Here is a 27914-nt window from a genome sequence, read left to right as displayed (position 1 = left end):
TTAGCCAAATCATACCATTCCTCTTTTCCTGAACACATCTCTTGTTTACCAGTGCCCTTCCCATTGTTTGAAAATGTCTTCCCCCCTCCATCTGTTAAAACCCTTATTCATCCTTCAGGGTCCAGCTCCAAAGCTACCTCCTAAAGCCTCCAACTGAATGCATTCTTCCCTTCTCTGAACTAAGAAGCACTTTATTTCTTCATACTGCTCATCACCTTCTGCCTTACACACCCTTCCCCCACCCAGGGGCTGAAATGCTTGTATTTCCACCACAATTCCGAGCAGTGCCTTTCCCATAGTAATTACTTTAAAATTGTGTTAAATGAATGAGTTTCCCCTTTTTCAACTTCTAGGGAGATTTCCATAGAAACCTACTTTTATTAATAATAGAGAAGCTTTCCTTCCAGCCCATGCCTTGATCTCTTTCTCTGTCTGTACTTGTCTGTCTCTGTCCTCAGGTCTAGCTCCGTCTCTGCTGCTTTCTCTATCTTTGTCTCTCTCTGTGTCTCCCCACCCTTCCCCTTCCTCTATCTGGCACTGTCAACCTGCCTTTCTGTCTCTTTTTTCATGGTCATTTCCTTTTTACTGTTGATGTGTCTTTAACTTTTCCCTGCATTGTCTTCCTCTGTTCATTTCTGTTTCTCTGACACCCTGCCCCCTTCTAACCTGGAAGTCAATCTCTGAAGCGCTTTCAAAGTCTCGCTTAAACTGTAACTCAAAGTCGAGTTTTATTGGGTCTTTTCAAGTTGGAACTCAGACGGAAGACTAAAGTCTGAAAACCCTGTAACTCCGAGGCAAATCAACTTTTCAGGGACAGGTGACATCAGGGCCTATGGAAAAGGGTCTGAATAGAAATCCTCAGACATTCTGAATGCCTAATTTACATGATAAGGCATTAAGATATAAAAGGTGGCCCACAACAGCTAATCACAATAACAGTGCTAATTTCTCTAACTCTGCCTTCAAAGATAAGGACATGTCAGAAAGCAAACAAAAAGTTCTAGAAAATCATTGACCTCTTTGGCACCTTGCCCAGGAGACTCTAAGGATTCATATATAAGTATGAAAGAATTGAAACGAAAGACACTTGATAATAATAATGCCAATTCTTTTTTTCAGTGTCTAATGTGAGACAATGTCTTGTACACATTAATTTATTTAATCCCCAAACATTTTATGGAGATGGAAACCAAGGTTGAGGGTGGTTAATTAACTTCATGATCAGTCATCCTTAAGGAGGAGAGCTAGGATTTGAACCCAGGTGTTGTCTGATTCCAAAGCCTGGGCTCTTAAGCGCTCTAGTTTTTTTCAAACTTGTCAGGTTTTAAGAATCCCCTGAGTGGTCATTAACCCTTCAGATTCCTTAACCCCACCCTACATTTACCAAATTCCAGGGCAAGGGCCTGTGAGTCCGTTCGTCTAATGAATGACCCAGGTGATTCTTATTTTGGGAAAAAGTGCACTCCACTAAATAGCTTCCCTAGCCATAAGGTCGAGGAGAGTTCCATTTCCCTGGTAGCTCCTAGCACCCCTTGCTCCACTCTCCTCCATTCAGTGCCTGTCCTAGTCTCTCCCCAGAGAATTGAAAGAACTCTTAGATTCTTCATTCAATCTTTTTTTTTTTCCAGTGGACATCTATTTTTTTTTTTAACTTTTTAAAATTTCACCTGTCTTCAATCTATGGCTTGAGTCAGAAGTACCCACCCTGGTGACATCTGAATTTTGACTTGAATTTTGATCAAAGTCAATAAGGAAATGGAGCTTTATTGATGGAATGAAAGTGAGTAGTAGAGTATGCTGTATTTATGTGGGGGGAGGGGAAATGAAGGGGTTGGAATCTTCCTGATACTCTTAAAATCAAACCATGTAGATGATTGACTATTTCACCTTTTTAAAGCCCAACCTTTATTGTAAAAAAGGTTTTCACTTTTAATTAGTAGAATGGACCTGATAACTAACACCAAGAAAATGTACAGGCTGAAAATACAAAATAACAAGGACTTACTATGTACTAATTGTCAGGCCCTATGCTCAATGATTTACATGAATTTTCTCACAGAATACTCCCAAAAACCTTGTCAAGTAGCTGCTTTAGTTACCTGCATTTTACAGATGAGGAGAATGAGGCTCAGAGAAATTACTTGTCCAAGATCTAAGATTCCAACCCAGGTTTGTTTGACTGCAGTTTGTACCCTTAACTCGGCTGCACAGACTCTACTACAAATAGGCCTCAGGAAGGTTTAGGAAATTCACTGATTGTAGATCCCTAATGAGATATGAAAGGACATTTTAGGATATACAGGGTGTTTTGAAAAACATTTTGAGGTTATTGCTTTGTAATGAAAGCACAGGGTACTTCCACCAAAATATCCCTTGGTATCTTGGAGAGAGTCACTGATTTGATCCAATAAGGCATTTCCTATGTTCTTACCTTCTTAGGTTTACCAGCAACTAATTCCTTTCGTCAGTTAGGATACCATTAGGAGCAATTGTTTCTAATTCACTATGAATTCAGAACCATTTTTCTGAATCCTCAGAACCCCAAATTTCTCAAATTTATAGACTTTTTAACATATGATAAAATATGTAAAATATACATATTTTTCAAAATTTTCCTTTATGGTGGTCAAAGATTCCCCCAAAGTGATGAGGGGAGGAAGCATAAAGATATTCTTTTTCCTTTCTTGAATTCTCCCCTGTTCCTGAAATTTTTCTCTCCATTATGCAAAGAAGGATAATAGTGATGTAGAATATAATAAAAATACCTCTCAACTGGAAGTACAAGATATTTGATATATATAAGTATAAGCAGCATGTCAATAATTCTTTTCATCTCATAAAGCCTTACCAAAATTATATATTCTTAAATAAAACCTAACGGCTTTCAAATATCTGAGTACTTATAACCTCCAGTTTTAGAATCCTTTTCTTCTACCAAAACTGTACAAATAAGAATAAATCAGAACTTTTAAAAAACTTCAGCTTTCAAAAATCAAGTGATCATCAAAATGGCTAAATTTACTGCATGAATCATTAACTGAGTTAAACAAATTAGTGACTTCGCATAAGGGAAGAACACTTTTTTTACACAGGTCTGATGTTGACTTTTTGCAAAACTTTTTATTTTTAACAAAGCAATATACAAAGTAGGTACAAATTTAATCAGTAAACAATGGCTGCCCCTTTTCCCACAGTTCCATTACTGATAGGCAACCATTTTTGAATGTTTGGGGTTTCAGTTCTTCTGTTAACTCATATGCTAAAGCTAGTAACACATTTTCTATTTTAAAAATACCATATACCCATCATTCAGCTACACAAATTATGAACATTTTGCCAATATTGCTTCATCTAGACCCTTCTTTCTCTTTTTTTCCTAGAGCTTCTTATAGTTTCAGGTTTTATCTCCTTAGCTAACCCGTCCTTGGGGCAGGAGTCAAGTGTAACTTTTAGCTCCAATATTCAGCTCCTCTCTTCCTTGCTCAATGCCTAGAAACACTATGCCTTTGTTCTGTTGTTTGCAAAGGAAACAATTTAGGTTGCTGGGAACACAGGAGATATGGTGGAATTTGTAACACTGGGCTACGGTTTTCCTAAATGGCATTTGTTAGTTTTATGTTTTTTATATAATTGACATACAATGAATTGCACATATTTAAACATGTACAGGGACTTCCCTGGTGGTCCAGTGGTTAAGAATCCGCCTACCAATGCAACGGACTCGGGTTCGATCCCTGGTCGGGGAACTAAGATCCCACATGCCATGGGGCAACTGAGCCCGTGCTCTGCAACTACTGAGCCGGCACACTCCGGAGCCCACGTGCCACAATTAGAGAGAAGCCCGTGCACCGCAATGAAGAGCCCGTGCACCGCAACAAAAAGATCCCGCATGCTGCAACAAAGATTCCCCCGTACCTCAACTAAGACCCAATGCAGCCAAATAAATAAATAAAGCTACATTACAACCACCATGATTCTGAAAAAAAAAAGTGTACAATTTCGCAACTTCCTAAATATGTATACAGCCATGAAACCATCGCCACAAAGTAAGGAATATATCCCTTACCCCAAAATGTTTTCTCATATCCTCTGCCTCTCCCCACACCCCTTCCTCAATCTGGAAACCACTGATCTGCTTTTGACACTATAGTTGACATTTTCTAGAGTTCTAAATAAATGGAATCATACGATATGTACTCTTTTTGTCTGGCTTCTTTCACTAAGTATAATTATTTTGAGATTTATCCACATTGTGTGGATCCATAGTTCTTTTATTTTGGTTGCTGAGTAGTTATCCATTGATAGATGAATATACGACAATTAGTTTATCTATTCACTTCTAGAAGGACATTTAGATTGTTTGCAGTTTTGACATATTACAAATAAAGCTGTTATGAACATGTATGAAGCCTTTGTACAAACGCATGCTTTCTTTTCCCTTGGGTAAATATATGGGAGTGGGATGGCTGAATTGTGTGGTAGGCATGTGCAGAACTTCAAGAAACTGCCAAACTGTTTTCCCAAAATGGTTGTACCATTTCATATTTATACGTTCAGTGTATGAGAGTTTCAATTCCTCTACCTCCTTGTACTTATTATTATCAATCTTTCTAGTTTTAATCATTCCAAAAGGTACAAAACAATATCTCATTGTGGTTTATTTTGCATTTTCCAGATGACTAATATTATTATGCAGCTCTGAATGTACTTAGCCACTCATATCTTCTTTGGTGAAGCTTCTGTTCAAATTATTTTCCTATCGTCTCAAGTGTCTCAAGACCACCCTCACATTTGCTAATTTACTAGAAGGACTCGCAAGACTCAGCAACAGGTTTTACTCGTGGCTAACATCTGTTACAGAACAAGTTTATAGAGCACAAGCAATAGGAACAAGATATCTACTGGGTGGAGTCCAGAGTGGTTAGGCACAGGCTTTCCAAGTTCTTTCCCATCTGGAGTCCCAGAGGACATACTTTTTCTCTGGCTGTGAACTATAGGGACATCTGTGCAGGGAAGCCCATTGAAGTCTCAGAGTCCAAGGCTTTTATTGACGGCTGGGCACATGGATACATCCTGCTACGCAACCAGCTATGGCAACCAGAACTCAGGACGGAACAATGAAGTCAGTTGTACGTAATCAACTTGATGTTTGTGCAAAGCAATCCGGACAAGATAGTATGACATGGTCCACTGTTTCAGTATACACAATAAAATCCTTAATCGTTAACATAAAGAACCATCCAGATACCACATTCGCAAAGGGTGTCCAATATTCAGTAACGGCTCCAAGTTCTCCTGGAGATGTGTGAGGAGTGAGTAATAAGACCTGCTATGCTAACCCTTTTCTCACACCCATTTTATTATCAGGTTGTTTACTTATTATTGAATTTTAGGAGTTCTTTATATATTCTGTATACAATCGTTTATCAAATATATGCTTTGCAAAGATTTTCTCCCAGTGCTTGGCTTGTCCTTTTATCCTCCTAACAGTATCATTTGAATAGCATGAATTTTTAATGTTGATGAAGTCCAATTTATCAGTTTGTTGTTTTATGTATTGTGTTTGGGGTATCATAGCTAAGAAATCTTTGCCAAAGCCAAGATTTAAAATATTTTTCCTATGTTTTCTTCTAGCATTTTTATAGTTTTAGACTTTCACATTTAGGTCTATGATCCATTTTGAGCTAATTTTTGTACATGGTTTGACCTGGAGTATTTTAAAGCAAATATTTGACATTGTATCTTTTCACCCATAAATACTTTGGTATGTATCTCTACAAGATTGAGGAGAATTTTTAAAAACATAATCCCAATACCTTTATCATAATTACTTAATAACATCCAGTACCCAATCTGTGTTCAAATTTTCCCAACTATCCCTAAAATATCTTTTTGTTTATTTAAATTAGTATCTAAACAAAATCAGCATATTGCATTATGTTGGTATGTTTCTTAAGTCTCTAATAATCTATAATAGTTCCCTTATCCCATTTTCCCATGCCATTTATTTTTTCTTAATAATCCAGGTCACTTGTGCTAAGGAATCTCCCACATTCTGGACTTGGCTCATTGTATTCTTGTGCTATTTTTAACATATTGCTCTGCCATTTCCTAATTTATCGATCTTAGACACTATTTATCTACTCCATGCTATGAAAGACAAGGATTTGGCTAACATACTACTCTGTACTTCCCTCTATCTAATTATCTTTTCAACATCTTTAGGGATGGAATAAATATGGAAGTTTTTTTTGAAGAATCCATATACATATACTTACTTGCTTTTTACCAAGTAACATCTTTATTTACTCTTGGCTCTACCATAAACTACCATATACTATAATAAACTATCTTTTATCCAATGTAGTAGCAGTGAGGGAGTGGAGAACAGAGATTCGAGAAATATCTCAGAAAAAGGTCTGACAGTATTAAATGAGGGAAGGAGTGGGGGAAGAATGATTGCTTCCTTAAATTAATGATTGCTTAATTTCTGCCTTCAACAACTAAGTACATGGTGGTGCCATTCAGAAGAATAGAAGAGGAGGAACAGGTTTGGGGAAGAGGTTGGGGACACAGGAAGAAAACTAATTCAGTTTTTGATACTGAGACATGGGATATCTATAAACAATCAAGTAAAGATGCCCAGTAGACCAATGGAAGTATGGATCTGGAGATTCAGAGAGATACATGAGCTAGAGTTACTGATTTGAAAGTCATTAGTTTAAGGGGTGATAGTTGAATCCATGGGCACAGATGATATTGCCCAAGGAATGTGAAGAGTAAGGAAAGAGGAAGACAAACAACAAAACCCTAAGGAACACTAAGATTTAAGGAGACAGAAGCAGTTGTTACCATGTATGATAAGAACCATAATAAACATATGCATGAGATACCCTAATGACTCAAAATAAGATTGATCAACTGGGTAGGGAGAAGTTAAAAAGGTTTTACTTTGGTTTGGATATTGATGGGTGTATAGAAGTGTGCTAATGGGATGAAGGTCAGGAAAGAAGATAAACTCACCTATTTTACAAGGAAAACAGAGGACTTCAAATGAGGGTTCTCTCAACTATCTCCCACTATGATACACACCTGTCTAGAGTTGTGTTCCTCTAAGTGTGGTCAACAATTCACTTGCATAAGAATCACAGAGGGGCTTTATCAAATTGAATATTATTGGGTTCCACCTTAGACCTACTGAATCAGAATCATTGGAGTGGGGTGCATGAGGAATCCACATTTTAAACCAGTTCTCTATAAGTGATTCTGAAGTAGATGGTTTGTGTGCTAAATTTTGTACAAACTAGGGTGTGACCATGGGAACATTTGGCTAAAGTGGAATGGAGAGAAAAGGCTTTGGGGATGATGAAATCAAAGAATTGTGATCTTCAAGTTGCTACTCTCTTCTTGCCAGTTTTAGCAGGAAGGCCTAGTGGGAAAATGGGGAATAGGGAGATTTTGCAAAAGTATAATGACACCATCTGTTTTCCGTCATTAGAAAGGAAAAATGAGCCAGATAAGACTAAGAGGAAAGCAGTTTTCCTCTGAGCTGGTCCTAAGTCAAATACAGGCACCCTGATGAAAAAGAAATCAACAATTGATTTGGCTGATTGAATGTGGTCCTCAACACAATAACAACAGCCAACAAAAACAACACACTCATGAATTCCCCTGATTTTGTTTTCACATTTTACTGGTTACCTGGCACTTTATACTCAGCTCTTCCTAGTGAATTCCTCTTACCTGAAGTCACTAAATGTTTAGTTTTTCATTTGATCAGTAATTCCAGGAACAAAAATTTCCATGTTTCCCATAATTTTTATCCTGAAAAGAGGAAATCTCAAGTCAATCCATTGTCTACTGTTCAATCAGAAAATATTTCTATCTATGTCTCCATAAAAAAGATAACTATATGTTTGGAAACACACAATTTGAAGTTCATTGTGAAATAGATTACTCTTGAGAATTAATTTGTGTCCTTATGGAATCCCAGGGATGTACTCTCAAACTAAATTTGATGGCCTATGAATATTCTGCTATGGCTAGAAATATTATTCTTCTGAGAAATTGGCTAATAGGTTTTGTATTTTGTCAAAGCAGCTATCTACATGGGTCTCCAGAGTTGGGTATATCTTGCTGGAAACACACTTTAACTTCAAAAGATTGTAACATATTACTTTGTTTTGAGGAAAGCTGTGACTATTTCTATTCATTCCTTGTAATTTTTTTAGGAAACAAATCACATCATAAAACAATTGCCTCCTTTGAAAAGACTACTATACAAGGCCCTTTCCTGTGATAAAATTAAGTCAATTCTGGTTCTGAAATTAAACCTGAAGAATAATAAGATTTCATAAGAGAACTAACTTTTCTCTTTGTTGATCCACTAATTCCATTTATCATTAATAGTTTTCTAAGATACATTTCCTGGCTCACATACTGTGCTAGTAAGTCAGTAAGGCAGGAGTAGCAGATGATAGCTCCTGGTTACACAGAAGTTAGAAGATGCTTTAGAGACTATAAGAGGTGTGATGGGGAAATAAACTGTTACTTCTACTGTGATTCCACCCAGGAACTGAGGGATTATGTTGTTAAAAAAAAGAACCATGAAACCTAGAGAGAGAATAAGGAATTGTGAGTGTGTGTGTGCAAATTTATATAAAGGAAAGATACTAGAGAAAATAAATAAATACTGGGTTACTATAAAGGTATATGTTCTGTAGAGGAGAAGAAGCTCTAATGTAGTGTATATAAAATATTCCCACAGAACCATGAGATTTCTTTCTTTTTTAAAATTCTATACTTACCAAACCAATCTTTTAGTTACTGCATTAGTTTGCTAGCTATTGTATTAGTTGCTAGGGCTGTCTTAACCAAGTGCCACTGACTGGTGGATTAAAAGGAAATTTATTTTCTCATAATTCTGGAGGCTAGAAATCTGAGATGAAAGCATCGGTAAGGTCGGTTTCTTCTCAGGCCTCTCTCCTCAGCTGGAATATAACCATCTTCTCTCTGTGTTCACATGGTCTTCCCTCTGTGTGTCTCTCTGTCCTAATCTCTTTTTATAAGAGCATGGGTCATATTGGATCAGGGCGCACCCTAATGACTTCATTTCATTTTATCTGCCTTTATAAAGACCCTATCTTCAAATACAGTTATAGTCTGAGATACCAGGGGTTAAGACTTAAATACATGATGACACAAATGAACTAATTTACGAAACAGAAACAGACTCACAGACATAGAAAGCAAACTTACGGTTACCAAAGGGGAAAGGGAGTGGGAGAGGGATAAATTAGAAGGTTGGGATTAGCAGATACAAACTACTATATATAAAATAGATAACAAGGTCCTACTGTATAGCACAGGGAACTATATTCAATATCCTATAATAAACCATAATGGAAAATAACATGAAAAAGAATATGTATATGTATGTATAACTGAATCACTTTGCTGTACACGAGAAACTAACACACCATTATAAAACAACTATACTTCAATTAAAAAAAAGACTTCAATATATGAATTTTGGGAGGATAAGCAATTCAGCCCATTAACAGTTATTATTTCAGGTTTCCACACATATTAATACAAAGAAAGGTCCCTGTAAATATATATCATCTAATATAAATTTAAAAATTGGATTTTTGGCAAAATCTAGTTGACTGTGAGTTACCTTTCTAAAGGTATGATTTGCCTGGGGGATCGATGTTCATTTCTGGATGCCTACTCTGTTCCAGGCACTGGCATAGGTCCTAGAGCTGGAAAGACAAACACATTTCTTGTTCTTGAGGAGTTTGCCGTCTGGAGGAGGGGAATCAATATAAACAAGCAAGTACAATAAAATGTGCTAAATATTATTACAGAGGAGATGCAATGTTGAAGGAGCAAATTCAGCTAGACCCATGGTGACCCAACCAAGATAAAGGAATATATTAAGCTCTAGAATACTGCCTAATTAATACTATTGCATAAAGTATTAGAGCTTATTATTTTCAAGAAAATTTATTCATCTAGTTAATTTTTGCCTAAAGTCTTAAGACCCATTCCATGTAGATATTTTTTAATAAAAACTTTGTAAAGTGCTGTTTATATTTGTAGCAAAACCTCAGCAGAAATATGTTCACGTTTTGTCATAATATGATGATCATGACCTTGCAGAGTGTGTTACACAAATTAAAAATCTATTTTGATAAGATATTATAAGCTAAGCCACCATTGAACACAAGGATATATGTAAGAACTCTGAAATTCAAGGACAGTTTTTTAAAAAATAAACAAACTATACATGAATTGTTTGCCAAGAACTAGAACAATCCCTAATGATATATAAGAACCAGGGTACAGGGGCTTCCCTAGTGGCGCAGTGGTTAAGAATCCGGCTGCCAATGCAGGGGACACGGGTTCGAGCCCTGGTCTGGGAAGATCCCACATGCTGCAGAGCAACTAAGCCCATGCGCCACAACTACTGAGCCTGTGCTCTAGAGCCCATGAGCCACAGCTACTGAAGCCCACATACCTAAAGCCCGTGTTCCACAACAAGAGAAGCCACTGCAATGAGAAGCCTGTGCACCGCAACGAAGAGTAGCCCCCGCTTGCCGCAACTAGAGAAAGCCCACGCAGCAACGAAGACCCAACACAGCCAAAAATAAAAATAAAATAGTTATATATATAAAAAAAGAACCAGGGTACAGAAGTAGTGAAATAACCCGATTTATTATCAAGCACTGTATCACTTAGCAGATACCTATTTTATAAAAGTTATCCTGAAGTTATGATACACTTCAAGAAACATCCAATGGTGTCTAAATTATTTTTCATAATACCACCATTTTCCTGATAACCAAGGATAAACTGATCACAGATCTCTACATATACCAGTGAATCTTCGTTATAGATCTCTTTTCTCTTTAGTCCTTCAAAGATACTATAACAAGTGGAAGAAGAAGGTTTTAGGTCAGCAAATACCACTAAAAAAAGGTCAGAGAATCCTCTTTGGAGTCATGTATTTAAAATGGTACTTTAATATGAGTCTAACAAATAAAAAGAAATATGGCATGACAAATGCTAACAAATTAAGGACGAAGTTGTCAAGGGCTGATAAATGCATTCCATAAAGAAACCAATTTTTTCTTCCTATTGATCTCTTCTTCCTTGGCTTTCTTGAAATAAAATACAAAGCTATGTGATGTAGCTTTGAAATATGTAAAATGAGAAAGTTGAACTAAATTAATTTTACGGTCCTTGTCAAGAACTTTGAAGAGTCTGAGATTTTACCCTATGTACAAGTTAACAAGTTTGGCACAGTTTCATAGATGCTGGCAAAAGACGCTGGGGTCAGAGACAAAGGACAGTTTATTAACACCAACAATAGCATTTGCTACAGTATCTGCACTTGTACCAGGTCCCTGAGCACCATTTCCCACAGGGTGATGCAGAGAGGGCTGGAAAGATACCTGCTCATGCAATAGGGTGTATCTTAAGAGAGGAATCCTGAATTTGTCACCTTATAATGGGTAGTCATCTCAGGAGGAAAACACTCTCTCTTTTCCATGGCTATTCACTATACAAAAATTCTTTTTTAAAAAATTGAGATATAATTCACATACCGTAACCCTTCAAACTGTACAATTGAGTGGTTATGACTATATTCACAAAGTTGTACAACCAGTCACTCCCCATCCCCCTCCCCCAACCACCAATGCACTTTTGTCTCTAGATTTGCCTATTCTGGACACTTCATATAAATGGAATCATACAATACGTAACCTTTTTGTGACAGGCTTCTTTCACTTAGCATAATGTCTTCAAGGTTTTTACATGTTATATCATGAAACAGCTCTTCATTTTTTATGGCTAACTAATAGCTATTGTATGGATATAACACATTTTGTTATAGCTTACATCACTCATAAGCTGATGGGTATTTGGGGTGTTTCCATCTTTTGACTATTATGAATAATAGTGGCACAAATATTCACATACCAGTTTTTGTGAGGACATATATTTTTAACTTTCTTGAGTATACAACTAAGAGTGAAATTGTAGTGTCACATGGCAACTCTATGTTCAACTCCTTTAGAAACTGCCAAACTGTTTTCTAAAGCAGCTGTACCATTTCTTTTGTTTTTTTGTTTTTTGTTTTGTTTTGTTTTTGTTTTTGCGGTATGCGGGCCTCTCACCATCGCGGCCTCTCCCACTGCGGAACACAGGCTCCGGACACGCAGGCCCAGCGGCCATGGCTCATGGGCCCAGCCACTCCGCGGCATGCGGGATCCCCCTGGACCGGGGCACGAACCCTCATCCCCCGCATCGGCAGGCGGACTCCCAACCACTGCGCCACCAGGGAAGCCCCAGCTGTACCATTTTATATTCCTACCAGCTATGTATGAGGGTTCCAATTTCTCCACATCCTTGCCAACACTTGTTATTTTCTGTCTTCTTGATTATAGCCATCATAGTGAGTGTGAAGTGGTATCTCATAGTGGTTATTATTTTCATTTCCTTAATGGCTAATGATATTGAGCAGCTTTTCATGTGCTTATTGGCCATTTTCATATCTTCTGAGAAATGTTTATTCAAACGCTTTGCCCTTTTTTACATTGGATTGTCTTTTTATTGTGGAGTTGTAAGAGTTTTTTATATATTCTAGATACTAGATCCTTATCAGATATATGATTTGCAAAACTTTCTTGATGGTGTCCTCTGAAGCACAGAAGTGTTTAATTTTAATGAAGTTCCATTTTTTGTTTTGTTTCATTTTATTATACATAAGGAACCAAAGTCAGAAGTATTTACACCTATGTTTTCTTCGAAAAGTTTTATAGATTTAGTTTCTCCACTTAGGTCTTCAGTCCATTTTGAATTAATTTTTGTACATGATGTGAAGTGGGGATCCAACTTCTTTCTTTTACATGTGTATACCCAGTTGACTCAGTGCTATTTGTTGAAAAAACTACTATTTTCCATTGCAAAGTTCTCTTGTCAAAAATCAGTTGACCACCAAGAAGAAGATATAACAATTGTAAATATTTATGCACCCAAAATAGGAGCACCTCAATACATAAGGCAAATACTAACAGCCATAAAAGGGGACATTGACAGTAACACAATCATAGTAGAGGACTTTAACACCCCACTTTCACCAATAGACAGGTCTTCCAAAATGAAAATAAATAAGGAAACACAAGCTTTAAATGATACATTAAACAAGATGGACTTAATTGATATTTATAGGACATTCCATCCAAAAATAAGAGAATACACATTCTTCTCAAGTGATCATGGAACAACCTCCAGGATATATCATATCTTCAGTCACAAATCAAGCCTTGGTAAATGTAATAAATGTGAAATCGTATCAAGTATCTTTTCCGACCACAATGCTATGAGAGTAGATATCAATTATAGTAAAAAATCTGTAAGAAATACGAACACATGGAGGCTAAACAATACACTACTTAATAACGAAGTGATCACTGAGGAAATCAAAAAATACCTAGAAACAAATGACAATGGAGACGTGACGACCCAAAACCTATGGTATGCAGCAAAAGCAGTTCTAAGAGGGAAGTTTATAGCAATACAATCCTACCTTAAGAAACAGGAAATATCTCAAATAAAAAACCTAACCTTGCAGCCAAAGCAAGTAGAGAAAGAAGAACAAAAAACCCCCCAAAGTTAGCAGAAGGAAAGAAATCTTACAGATCAGATCAGAAATAAATGAAAAAGAAATGAAGGAAACGATAGCAGAGATCAATAAAACTAAAAGCTGGTTCTTTGAGAAGATAAACAAAATTGATAAACCATTAGCCAGATTCATCAAGAAAAATAGGGGGAAGACTCAAATCAATAGAATTAGAAATGAAAAAGGAGAAGTAACAACTGACACTGCAGAAATACAAAGGATCATGAGAGATTACTACAAACAACTCTATGCCAATAAAATGGACAACCTGGAAGAAATGGACAAATTCTTAGAAATGCACAACCTGCCAAGACTGAACCATGAAGAAATAAAAAATATGAACAGACCAATCACAAGCACTGAAATTGAAACTGTGATTAAAAATCTTCCAACAAACAAAAGCCCAGGACAAGATGGCTTCACAGGCAAATTCTATCAAACATTTAGAGAAGAGCTAACACCTATCCTTCTCAAACTCTTCCATAATATAGCAGAGGGACGAACACTCCCAAACTCATTCTATGAGGCCACCATCACCCTGACACCAAAACCAGACAAGGAGGTCACAAAGAAAGAAAACTACAGGCCAATATCACTGATGAACATAATGAAAAAATTCTCAACAAAATACTAGCAAACAGAATCCAACAGCACATTAAAAGAATTATACACCATGATCAGGTGGGGTTTATTCTAGGAATGCAAGGATTATTCAATATATGCAAATCAATCAACATTATATACCATATTAACAAATTGAAGGAGAAGAACCATATGATCATTTCAATAGATGCAGAGAAAGCTTTTAACAAAATTCAATACCCATTTATGATAAAAACCCTGCAGAAAGTAGGAATAGAGGGAGCTTTCCTCAACATAATAAAGGCCATATATGACAAACCCACAGCCAACATCCTCCTCAATGGTGAAAAACTGAAACCATTTCCACTAAGATCAGGAACAAGACAAGGTTGCCCACTCTCACCACTACTATTCACCATAGTTTTGGACGTTTTAGCCACAGTGATCAGAGAAGAAAAAGAAATAAAAGGAATCCAAATCGGAAAAGAAGAAGTAAAGCTGTCACTGTTTGCAGATGACATGATACTATACATAGAGAATCCTAAAGATGCTACCAGAAAACTACTAGAGCCAATCAAGGAATCTGGTAAAGTAGCAGGATACAAAATTAATGCACAGAAATCTCTGGCATTCCTATACACTAATGATGAAAAATCTGAAAGTGAAATTAAGAAAACACTCCCATTTACCACTGCAACAAAAAGAATAAAATATCTAGAATAAACCTACCTAAGGAGACAAAAGACCTGTATGCAGAAAATTATAAGACACTGATGAAAGAAATTAAAGATGATACAAATAGATGGAGAGATATACCATGTTCTTGGATTGGAAGAATCAACATTGTGAAAATGACTCTACTCCCCAAAGCAATCTACAGATTCAATGCAATCCCTATCAAACTACCAATGGCATTTTTCACAGAACTAGAACAAAAAATTTCACAATTTGTATGGAAACACAAAAGACCCCGAATAGCCAAAGCAATCTTGAGAACTAAAAATGGAGCTGGAAGAATCAGGCTCCCTGACTTCAGACTATACTACAAAGCTACAGTAATCAAGACAGTATGGTACTGGCACAGAAACAGAAATATAGATCAATGGAACAGCATAGACAGCCCAGAGATAAACCCACACACATATGGTCACCTTATCTTTGATAAAGGAGGCAGGAATGTACAGTGGAGAAAGGACAGCCTCTTCAATAAGTGGTGCTGGGAAAACTGGACAGGTACATGTAAAAGTATGAAATTAGAACACTCCCTAACACCATACACAAAAATAAATTCAAAATGGATTAAAGACCCAAATGTAAGGCCAGAAATTATCAAACTCTTAGAGGAAAACATAGGCAGAACACTCTATGACATAAATCACAGCAAGATCCTTTTTGACCCACCTCCTAGAGAAATGGAAATAAAAACAAAAATAAACAAATGGGATCTAATGAAATTTCAAAACTTTTGCACATCAAAGGAAACCCTAAACAAGACCAAAAGACAACCCTCAGAATGGGAGAAAATATTTGCAAATGAAGCAACTGACAAAGGAGTAATCTCCAAAATTTACAAGCAGCTCAGGCAGCCCAATAACAAACAAAGAAACAACCCAATCCAAAAATGGGCAGAAGACCTAAATAGACATTTCGCCAAAGAAGATATACAGATTGCCAACAAACACATGAAAGAATGGTCAACATCATTAATCATTAGAGAAATGCAAATCAAAACTACAATGAGATATCATCTTACACTGGTCAGAATGGCCATCATCAAAAAATCTAGAAATAATAAATGCTGGAGAGGGTGTGGAGAAAAGGGAACACTCTTGCACTGCTGGTGGGAATGTAAATTGATACAGCCACTATGGAGAACAGCATGGAGGTTCTTTAAAAAACTACAAATAGAACTACCATATGACCCAGCAATCCCACTACTGGGCATATACCCTGAGAAAACCATAATTCAAAAAGAGTCATGTACCAAAATGTTCATTGCAGCTCTATTTACAATAGCTAGGTCATGGAAGCAACCTAATTTTCCTCAACAGATGAATGGATAAAGAAGATGTGGCACATATATACAGTGGAATATTACTCAGCCATAAAAAGAAACGAAATTGAGTTATTTGTAGTGAGGTGGATGGACCTAGAGTTTGTCATACAGAGTGAAGTAAGTCAGAAAGAGGAAAACAAATACCGTATGCTAACACATATATATGGAATCTAAGGAAAAAAAGAAAGGTCATAAAGAACCTAGGGGTAAGACGAGAATAAAGACACAGACCTACTAGAGAATGGACTTGAGGATATGGGGAGGGGGAATGGTAAGCTGTGACAAAGTGAGAGAGTGGCATGGACATATATACACTATGAAACATAAAACAGGTAGCTAGTGGGAAACAGCCACATATCACAGGGAGATCAGCTGGGTGGTTTGTGACCACCAAGAGGGATGGGATAGGGAGGGTGGGAGGGAGGAAGATGCAAGAGGGAAGAGATATGGGAACATATGTATATATATAACTGATTCACTTTGTTATAAAGCAGAAACTAACACACCATTGTAAAGCAATTATCCTCCAATAAAGATGTTAAAATAAATAAATAAATACATAAATAAAATCAATTGACCAGGGAATTCCCTGGCAGTTCAGTGGATGGGAATCAGTGCTTTCACTGCTGGGGGGACCAGGTTCGATCCCTGGTCAGGGAACTAAGATCCTGCAAGCCATGAGGCATGGCCAATAAGAAAAAAATCAATTAACCATAAGTGATTGGTTTATTTCTGATTTATTTTTATAAGACTACTACACAGTCTTGAATACTATAGCTTTCTACTAAATTTTGAAATCAGGAAGTTGACAAAATCCAACACTGTCTAGCCACTTGTTTTTTTTTTTCTTTTTGGCTGAACCGTGGGGCCTATGGGATTTTAGTTCCTCTACCAGGGATTGAACGCCCACCCTTGGTAGTGAAAATGCAGAGTCCTAACTGCTGGAATGCCAGGGAATGCCCTCTCTAAACACTTCTATTCAACATTATTACTAGTGGTTTTAGCTTGTGCTACCCAGCATGAAAGAGAAATTAAATACATCCAGATTGCAAAGGATTAAGTAAAACTGTCTTTATATGCAGAAGACATGATTGTTTATATTGAAAATTCAATAGAATTTACAAAAAAGCTACTAGAATTCATAAGTGAGTTTAGCCAAGTTGCAAGATATAAGACCAGTATATAAAAATCAATTGTATTTTTATATACTTGCAATGACCTATAGGAAGCTAAAATATTTAAAAGTACCATTTATAGTAGACCAAAAACTATAAAACATTTAGGAACAGATCTGACAAAAGAAGTGAAACCTTTGAACTGAAAACAGAAACCATTACTGAGAGAAATTTAAAAAGACCTAAATAAATGGAGAGAGATACCTTTTTCATGGATTGAAGGACTAAATTTTGTAAGGATGTCAATTCTTCCCAAATATATCTATAGAATCAATGCATTCCTACAAAGACCCAGAAGGCTTTTTAAAAAAAGAAATTTACAAGCTGATTCTAAAATTCATATAGAAATGCAAGCAACTTTGAAAGAGAAGAGCAAAGTTAGAGGGTTAATGCTATCTAATTTCAAAATATATTATAGAACTACAGCAATTAAAACAATATGGTATTGACCTAAGATAGACAAATAGATGAATAGAATATAAACGGTCCAGAAATAAACACACACATACATAGACAACTGATCTTTTACAAAGGTGTGAGAAAAGTGCAAGGTGGATAGAAGATGGTTTTTCAAATGATAGTGGAACAATTGGATGTCCATGTACAAAAGCAAAAATAAAACCAGAATTTCAATCCCTTGCACCATTACAAAATTTAACTCAGAGGATGGATCATAGATCTAAATGTAACATCTAAAACTATAAAATTTCTAGAAGAAAACATAGGAGAAAAATTTCGTGAACTTGGGTTATGCAAAGATTTTTTAGATATCATACCCAGTGTACAGTCAATAAAATAAAAATCAGTAAATTGTAATTTCATCAAAATTAAAACATCTGCTTTTCAAAAGACACTGTTAATAGAATGAGAAAACAAGCCACAGATTTGGAAGAAAATATTTGCAAAGCATATATCTGATATAAGACTCTTACTGAGAATACAAGAGTGTCAAAACTCAGTACTGAGAAAACCATCAACCCAATTAAAAATAAATATTGGAGCAGATACTTCAGACATTTAGATAGCAAATAAACAGTGAAAGGATGCTCAATGTTACTAGTCATGAGAGAAATACAAATTAAAGCCATGAGAAACCACCATGTATCTATCAGACTGGCTAAATTAAAAGACAATGGCATTAACAAGTAATGCCAAGGACACAGGACAACTGGAACTCTAATTCATTGCTGTTGGGAATGTAAAATTATACCATTTCCTTGGAAAACACTTCAGCAGTTTCTTTTTTCTTTTTTTTTAATCCAGTTTTATTGAGATATAATTGACATACAGTGCTGTATAAATTCATGGTATATAGCATAATGACTTGACTTACATACATCATGAAATCATTACCACTATAAGTTTAATGATCATCCATCATCTTGTACAGATATAAAATAAAAAGAGAAAAGTATCTTTTCCTTGTGATGCGAACTCTTAGGATTTATTCTCTTAACAACTTTTGTATATAACATACAGCAGTGTTAATTATATTAATCATGTTGTACATCTTTTTTTGGATATCTAAAGAAAATTTTTATTTGTGACACATTTTTAACAGCTCTATTGAGGCATCACTGATATAAAATAAATTGTCTATATCTAAAAGTACAGTTTGATACCTCTGACATATTCATATCCTCATGAAATCACCACCATGATCAAGATTATTAACACACACCTCAGCCCCAGAAGATTCCTAAGTCCCTCTCTAATCTGTCCCTCTTGCCCCTACAGTCTCCCTCCCCTGATGCCGAGGCAACCATTGATTCCTTTCTGTCATTATAGATTATTTTGCATTCCCAAGAATACTATATAATGAAAATGAAATCATATACTATGCACTATTTTCTTTTTCACTTGGTATAATTATTTTGAGACGTATCTTTTTTTTCATATCAGTTGTTCATCCTCTTATTGCTCAGTCATTCTACTGTATGGATGCGCCCTAATCATGGCAGTTTTTTAACAAGTTAGATATACAGCTACCATATGACCCAGCCAATTCCACACCTAGGTATTTTCTTGAAAGAAATGAAAGCCTATGTATACGTGAAGACATACTTGAATACACAAACTGTGGTATATCCATACAGTGGAATACTACTCAGCAATAAGAAGCCAACAGCTTGGCTGAATCTCAAAATAAAGATGCCGAGTGAAATAAGCCAGAGGAAAAATGAGTATATACTATGATTGCATTTATGCGAAACTGTATAAAAATGCAGGTTTTTTTTTTTTTTTTTCTGTCACAACTCTACAGTGACAGAAAGCAGATCATCGTTTGCCTGGGGACAAGCTTGGAGTGTGAAGGAGGGCTACACAGGGGCAGGAGGAAACTCTTTTGGGCCGATGGATACGTTCATGTTCTTGACTGAGCTGATAATTGCACAAGGTTATATACATATGTCTTTTTAAAAGTATTTTATTGTGGTAAGAACATTTAACAGGAGATCTACCCTCTTAACAGATTTTCAAGTGTACAATACAGTATTATCTATAGGCATGACTTTGTACAGCAGATCTCTAGAGCCTATTCATCTTGCATAACTGAATTATATATGTTGATTAGCAATTCCCCTTTTGCTCCCTGCCCTAACCCCTGGCAACCACCATTCTATTCTTCATGTCTATGAATTTGACTATTTTGGATACAAATTTTATCAACTCATACACTTTAATATGTGTAGTTTGTTGTCTGTCAATTACACCTCAATAAAGAGTTCAGGGGGGCTTCCCTGGTGGAGCAGTGGTTGAGAATCTGCCTGCCAATGCAGGGGACACGGGTTCGAGCCCTGGTCTGGGAAGATCCCACATGCCACGGAGCAACTGGGCCCGTAAGCCACAACTACTGAGCCTGCGCGTCTGGAGCCTGTGCTCCGCAACAAGAGAGGCCGCGACAGTGAGAGGCCTGCGCACCGCAATGAAGAGTGGCCCCCGCTCGCCACAACTAGAGAAAGCCCTCGCACAGAAACAAAGACCCAACACGGCCAAAAATAATAAATAAATAAAACTGAAAAATAAAAAAAATAGAATTTATTAAAAAAAAGAGTCCAGGGAATTGCACATAACTGCGAGAAGTAATAATTGTAGTTAACAGTTAATGACTACTTACTTTGTGCCAAGTACTGCACTAAGCATTTTCTATGCATTAATTAATCTCATTCTGAAAGCAACCTATGATGGAAGTATTATTCTTAACCCCATTTTACTTATGAGGATACTAAGGCATAGTAAAGTTAAATTACTTGGCCAAGGTCATAATGTCTCATAAAATGTGGAGTAAACTATAATGTGTACTTCCTCTCATGATGATAGCTGAAATGTATTCAGCACTGCATGTAGCAGACCCTGAGTCAATCATTTGACATGCACTATCTCATTTCAGCCTCATCAGCACTATGAAGTTGGTACTGATTTACAGAGGAGGAAACTGGCACAGTGGAATGAAGCAACATGCTCCAAATTATATAGTAAGTAGTGGAGGAGCGGAGATTTGAACGAAGGATCTTCATCCATCAGGTGAATCCCAGGATAAAATAGGTTGAGAACTACTCTGTTAAGAAGTTGGATCTGTGGACCAACATGCAGATGGATCTGATACTTGCCTGATCAGACAGGTCACTCTTTGCCTGATGCTGAACACAGTCGTTTGTTGTGTGGATCCCTCACTGCTTTGGTCCACCTGTCTGAGTGGACCTCAGGTACTCAGGTACTGACTACTGAGTCAGTACGCAGGTACTGACTACAGCTTGCATTACAGTGGAGCCTGCCAAGCCTTACTACCTGACTGACTGCCTCCTTGCCCTTCCCCACCACCCTGTATAGATAAATTGGTTCTCCCAGATCCTTGACCTTAAATACCTGGGTCTCTACCACTCCTAGTTAGTTTCCTCTCCTTACAGACTTGTGTTACTGATAACCATAAAGCCTCCTAGCAGAGTATATCCAAGTTATGACAAAGACTAGGTCACAAACCATCTTACTCAGATTTAAATGTATCTCCTTTCTTATAGATCCATTGATTTCTGTTCACATTAGAAATTCCATGCACAGCTGAGAGCTGTTAATGTGGAATAAGATGGTTTCATAAGCCATACTCCCTGCTGAAATATCAAGGGCCTGGATTACAGTAATGTCTTGTTTCCTTCATGTGTGAACTCAGATAATTTTTGAATATAAATATATCCCATCTCCTTGATCCCATTGCCACCCCTGGAGCTGCTTGTTCTCTCTGGTAGTACAATGTTGAGTGTCAGGGGCATCAGAGTTTTCCTAAACTATCAGAAGCAACCAATTTGCCTCTTTTGCTCATCTACCACTTCTATGCTTTGCTCTACTCCTGACAGCTCCTGCTGGTTTGGATTTGATCCTTTTCTTCTACCATTTACTCCTGACTCTGTTCTCACCCTTCGTTCAACATTTGGTCTCTCATTCCATTCCATTTATTGCTATATTTTAAACATGCAGTTTAGCACTTTGAAAACATCTGAATGGAAGTGTTGTTCTTGGGATGGCAGTCGGAGAGGTACAATTCAGGATTCCCCCTCCTTCATTCAATTCCATCTCCCTTGCTGGTACCTTGTTTTTCTCTCTCCTCTGTCCTATAACCCTCCGGTTCATGATTTGTTTTCTTTTACCCCAGTGGTTCTCAAACTTGAGCATGCCTCAGAATCACCTGGAGGGCTCGTTAAACACGAATTGCTGGATTACACCATACAGCTTCTGATCCAGTAGGTCTGGGTTGGTGCTTGAGAATTTTTGGTTCTAACAAGCTTCCAGGTGATGCTGATGCTGTTGCTCTGGGGACTATACTTTGAGAACCACTGTTCTAGATCAACACTGTTCATACAGATCACCGTTCTATCTCTATGGCTTGTCCACTAGGCCCTTTCTTGTGAACTGCCTTGATGTGCAAAGCTGGCAGGTGTGGCTAAGAATCCTGACCTCTGAGGCCCACATGGTAAACTCTCTGCATATGCCACCATCACCCAGAGGCAAGTCTTTAAATCAGAGCCCCTGATCTTGGGTTACTCTAAAGGTAGAAACTCACTGTGCTCTCTAGAGGTAAGAACTCAGAATCAAGATGTTAAGATTTATGTGCTAAAGCTTCTGAAACGTATTTCTAAAATGTAGCTTGCTGTCCAAATTAAGCTAGTTCAGCTTTCTAGAAGTAACTGAGAGGAAGAATAAATTTAGAAAATGAGGTGCAACCTACTCCTGAATAACCAAAAGGAATGTGGTCTCTCATATTCATACTCATTCTCTCTGTCATTATTAATTTGGATATGTTTGCATGTGTATACATTAACAGGACAAATTAAGGATTACCTATGTGTCTATCTATTTGTGTGCTTTGTGTATGTTTTTTAATATATAAAGATACATCTAGGCATTTTTTAACTTAATGTAATTTACATGATATAAACCTCTAGCACTTAGAGCAGGCTTCCAGCACACAAATAAAATATGGCAGGCAGTCTCCTTTCTGATACATTCTGAGTACTGCTCCCCCTGGCTATTAGCTTCAACTTGACTCCTTGGATCTAGCCTCCACCTTACATAGCCCCTCTACCCTGTGTCTGGTCACAAGCCAACTCCAGCAGAGACTTTCATGGAGCAGTGAGGGGGTTAGAACTACTACATCTGGCAGGAGGGGGAAGATAATGAACTAAGCTGAATAAAGGAGAGAAAGGAGGGAAGAGAGAAAAGAGAGGATTCAAGAGAGAAAGAAGCCAAAAGAGATACATGTGTATGTCAAGAGTGAGCATTCTCTGAAGAAACTAGACTGTTTTTATTGTTTGGTTGATGAACTGTCTCTGAAAGCCATCTCAAGGGTGGAGTTCTGAGCAACATTAGCTTTAATTTAACGTGTGTATAGTCTTCCAAGTGGATATTGTTTCCAAGAAGAAATCTGCTCATCAGTTTCCCAATTTCTGTATTTATTATCACCAAAGGCTTCATCCTTTCTGATTTTTCTGCTGGCTACCATCTCTTTAATGTCTGGCCTCTGTGTCATTGTACTTTCCTGGATCCCATCCTACCTGTCCGAATGTTTTTTTAGCATCCCACCATCCAATATCAAAAATGTTTTTTTTCCCAGATTCCCAATCTTCATTCTAGTATCCTGCTATCACGACCCTCCCTGTCACTCAGTACTGAAATCAAAGAACCTACCAGGAGTAGTAAACTTTGTTAAGTGATATCCTTGGATGATTTCTTTCCCTCTGTCCACACTTAAAAATGAGCTTCCAACAAACTTCTTTCTTTGCTTCCCATAACCCTCTATACTCTCTTCCCTGGTTATCTTACCTACTGCCACATCTTCACCTAGTAGTTATGTAAATGACTGTAAATCTTCACGTCTGTCTCCAAACCCTCTCAAAAACACCAGACCTAATGTCTAATGCCATTTCCTTCTGCAGGCACCTGAAATGTGGTTTCTTTCATACATAACTCAGTATTATATTTTCCAAGTGTACTTCTCCTCCTAGATTCCTAATCTGCATTGCAATATTATCATTCTCCCTGTTATTCAGTATTGAAACCTCAGAATTATCTTCTACTTTTCCCATTCCCCCATTGCCTATAACAGGTCATCAAATCCTGGAACTATTACCTGTGAGATCTGTTCCCATCTTTCCATTCTCTTTTCTACTGCCCTAATTCATGGTCTTATTATCGTGAGACTATCATCGAAATATCTAACTAACTGCCCCTGGTCGCTTGAACCAGCCCAACACATCCATGCATCTCATATCCACCAAGCAATAAAGTTAAGCTATGGATGCCTCCAGGCTGTTTACTACTGATTCTCTTTTGTTTCTTAAGACACCTTCTCCCTACGATCCTGACTCTACCTTACAAACTCTTGGGTCTACAAGCCAAGTCTAATGGAGACTTTAGTCCTGTGCATTTTCTTTTAATTTTTTAAAATTTATTTTATTATATTTTTTATTTTTGGTTGTGTTGGGTCTTCGTTGCTGCATGCGGGCTTTCTCTAGTTGTGGTGAGTGGGGGGGGCTACTCTTCATTGTAGTGCACAGGCTTCTCATTGCATTGGCTTCTCTTGTTGCAGAGTACAGGCTCTAGGCGCGTGGGCTTCAGTAGTTGTGGCACGTGGGCTCAGTAGTTGTGGCGCGCGGGCTCTAGGGTGCACAGGCTTCAGTAGTTGTGGCACGTGGGCTCAGTAGTTGTGGCACGCGGGCTCTAGGGTGTACAGGCTTCAGTAGTTGTGGCACACAGGCTCAGCAGCTGTGGCTCACGGGCTCTAGAGTGCAGGCTCAGTAGTTGTGGAGTACGGGCTTAGTTGCTCTGCGGCATGTGGGATCTTCCCGGACCAGGGATTGAACCAGTGTCCCCTGCATTGGCAGGTGGATTCTTAACCACTGTGCCACCAGGGAAGTCCCAGTCCTGTGCATTTTTACATTAATTAATTGACTGATTGATTGCCGCACCGGCTCTCAGTTCCCCGACCAGGGATAGAACCTGGGCCACAGCAGTGAAAGCCTGGAATCCTAACCACTAGGCCACCAAGGAATTCCCTATTTATTTTTGACTCATTGGTTATTCTTAGCAGATTTTGCCTTGGCTCATCCTTCTAGCTCCTCCTTCTCTGGACTATCTTGGATACCTACATGATGTCAGGTTCCTATTGCTGGCACTCAGGTTGAGCTAACATACTTATTCCCCAATGAGAGAATGGCTTTTGAAAGTGGTATCCTAATATCCCCCACCTCTAGTTTCTCATCTTACAACCATCCTACATACCAATGCCAGAGCATTTCCCTAAAACATAGGGTTACTCATGTGTTTTACCTGTTCATGTATCTCTCATGACTCTCCACAGCTTAAATAATAAATTCAGAGTTCAGAATGGCATTCCAAGACTTCCCACCTTGGTCTCATTGTGCTTTCCCAGCTTTATCTCCCACTATACAATTACAAAACCTACCCTCCAGCCCCATTAGATGACTAGTCAGTTTCCAAACTCAGCCCACATTTTCCTTTCTCTATGCTGTAGGTCATGCTGTTCCCTCTTTCTCAAATGCCCTTTTCTCTAATTTTCAACTTTTGGGATACTACTTAAAGGTCCAGCTTTTCCATGAAACTTCCCCTATTCTCTTCCTCCTATATGCTTCTGTAACATTCTTTTGCAGTTAAATGTATACTTACTTGTCAGTTGCCTTGACTACATCCTAAGCCCGTTGAGATCATTCATAGTGTATGTCACTTATCCTTAGCACCATGCCCTAGATATAGTTACTACTCAATATGTGTTAATATATTATTTAATTAAAATTATATGTATAAGTTCTAATATACTAGCTAAAATAAAATCTAATTACTTTACAGTTTTAATAATCGAAAATAGTATAAAAGGGAAAAAAGCAATCTTTTAATAACAGTTATATATTATCACAGGGCTGTGCCTGTGATGGAAAAGATTTATTCTGTAGATTTAGGATCAAGCTTGGCCCTGTGTGTCTTTGAATTTGGCCACTATCAAAGCCAAGGCTTTGAGGCATTTTGATGGTGTAAAGCAACAACATGGTGAGGGATTAAAGGATGGAAATTCTGATGCAAATCAGGGTTGGTTCATAGAGTTTAGAGGCAGGTCTGCCCTTGTATAATGTCAGGGTGTGAGGTGAAGCTGCTAGTACTGATGAGACGGCAGCTCACATTAGCCTTTCTGTTTTGAAGGCAGCAGAAAGCCAATGATACAGGGCTACTTGAGAAAATAAATAAATACAATAAAAGTAGCAGCAAAATAGATATCCTAGAATCTAGTTTTCAATTAATCATCCAATGATGAAAAGTCTTTCCCAAAAATTTTCTTAAAAATTCATGTGCAAATCTCAAAGAAGACCTCCTGAATGAATCTGATGTACATTTTAGCTTCTAAAATGTTATAATGGAACACTTGAAAGTAAAGACCTATATATTCTCTGCTACTGTATTAGTTAAAACACAATTTAATGTAATTGGTTTCTGGGTTTCTCTGTTGAATTCATTTATGTAAACTTCTAAGAGTTATTCTGGTACATAATGTATACTTGATTAAGTATGGTGCTTGTGGTCATTTCCATAAAACATTAGGCCCTGGGTCAGAAATAAATTCTTCTGTTATATCACTGTATAGGAAAATCAAACCCCAGATCTCCTGGTTTTGCCAGGAAAGGAGGGGCAAGGTTGGTGTTTGTGTGAAAATGTCAACTCTTTGGAATTTTAAGTAGGTATATGTCACTGTTTGTATAACAGGGGAGGTGGCTTAAACAAGTGATCTGTATTTGCATCCAAGAAAAAAATAGGTAATAATGAACAAATAAAAACTGATGTGGGATGCTTGAACCTTGAAAGTATTATTCTCAGAGAAAGAAGCCAGTCACAAAACGCCATATATTGTATGACTCTATTTATGTGAAATGTCCAGAATAGGCAAATCTACAGAGACATAAAGTAAATTAGTGGTTGCCTTGGGCTGGGGGTTGAGGTGGGGGTCTGAGGAGTGGTTTGGGAGGACTGGGGAGGGAAGATGGCTAAGGAAGGGATCCTTTTTGGTGCAATGAAAAAATTCTAAAATTGATTGCAGTGACGGTTGTACAATTCTGGGAATATACTAAAAACCACTGAATTGTACATTTAAAAAGGTGAATTGTATGTTATGTGCATTATATCTCAATAAAGCTGTTAAAATTTATGTGGGAGAATATGTAAAACAAAAATAAACCTATTTCTAAGACTGATGCCCAGATATGAAAATGTTTTTATTGTTTACAGATGTCAAACATATATTCCTTAATTTTCATGTAGTTAATTATATTTTGAAAAGGTCAGAAAATAAACACAAACCACAAAGTAAAAGAGACAATCAATTTTATTTGCATAATTGTAGTCTCAATTTTGAACTATACTCATCTTCAAGAGACTGTTTATACTGATTTAAAAAAAACCTCAATTTCATTAAATAGATAGCATCCCTATAACCACCAATGTGTGCTTCTGTGATCCACATAATTTAGCAAGCAAACCGAACGTTTTTCTCTCACTGTTTATTACTACATTTATGTCCTAGTAACTTATAGATTGGACAATTGCCATTTATGATCTGTTAAGCCACTCTTGAAAAGCACTCTGGGGGCTTTGGTTAATGTAGAACAGGAAGTCTGTTCTTTGTTAGAAGCATATTTTCCAGATAAGATTCAAAGGGTTGCTTTTCAGCATACTGTATAAAACCATAGATAGCACGAATCTGGGAATTCTCAGTCTCTAGCAGTCTCAACATTTTCCCCAAAAGGGGACATTGGCGCTATTATCTCTTAGACTGATTTTTGTTGGGCTATGTCTTAGCTACACCAAACCCTGTAATCATCACAACTCAACACATTAACCTTTACATCCAGGTAAGTGA

General features: G+C 37.4%; 1 long non-coding RNA gene across 5 annotated transcripts in view; it reads right to left on the bottom strand.

The window, feature by feature from the left end:
• Window positions 1-27914, bottom strand: part of LOC109549504 (uncharacterized) — a 485617-nt gene that overhangs the window by 451382 nt on the left and 6321 nt on the right. For 2 of the 5 annotated variants that reach the window (XR_012329283.1, XR_002175813.3), the window contains exons 3-4: window positions 9680-9764; window positions 7714-7824 (exon numbers count right to left, since the gene is read on the bottom strand). The exons of the other annotated variants lie outside the window; for them this stretch is intronic. This is a non-coding gene — a long non-coding RNA (uncharacterized lncRNA). Of the gene's footprint in view, window positions 1-7713; window positions 7825-9679; window positions 9765-27914 lie in introns of those variants that run through there. 5 annotated transcript variants of the gene reach the window in all.

This window comes from Tursiops truncatus, chromosome X, assembly GCF_011762595.2.
Source record: "Tursiops truncatus isolate mTurTru1 chromosome X, mTurTru1.mat.Y, whole genome shotgun sequence".
Classification (NCBI taxonomy): Eukaryota; Metazoa; Chordata; class Mammalia; order Artiodactyla; family Delphinidae; genus Tursiops; species Tursiops truncatus.
This window is presented reverse-complemented; position numbering and strand designations above follow the sequence as displayed.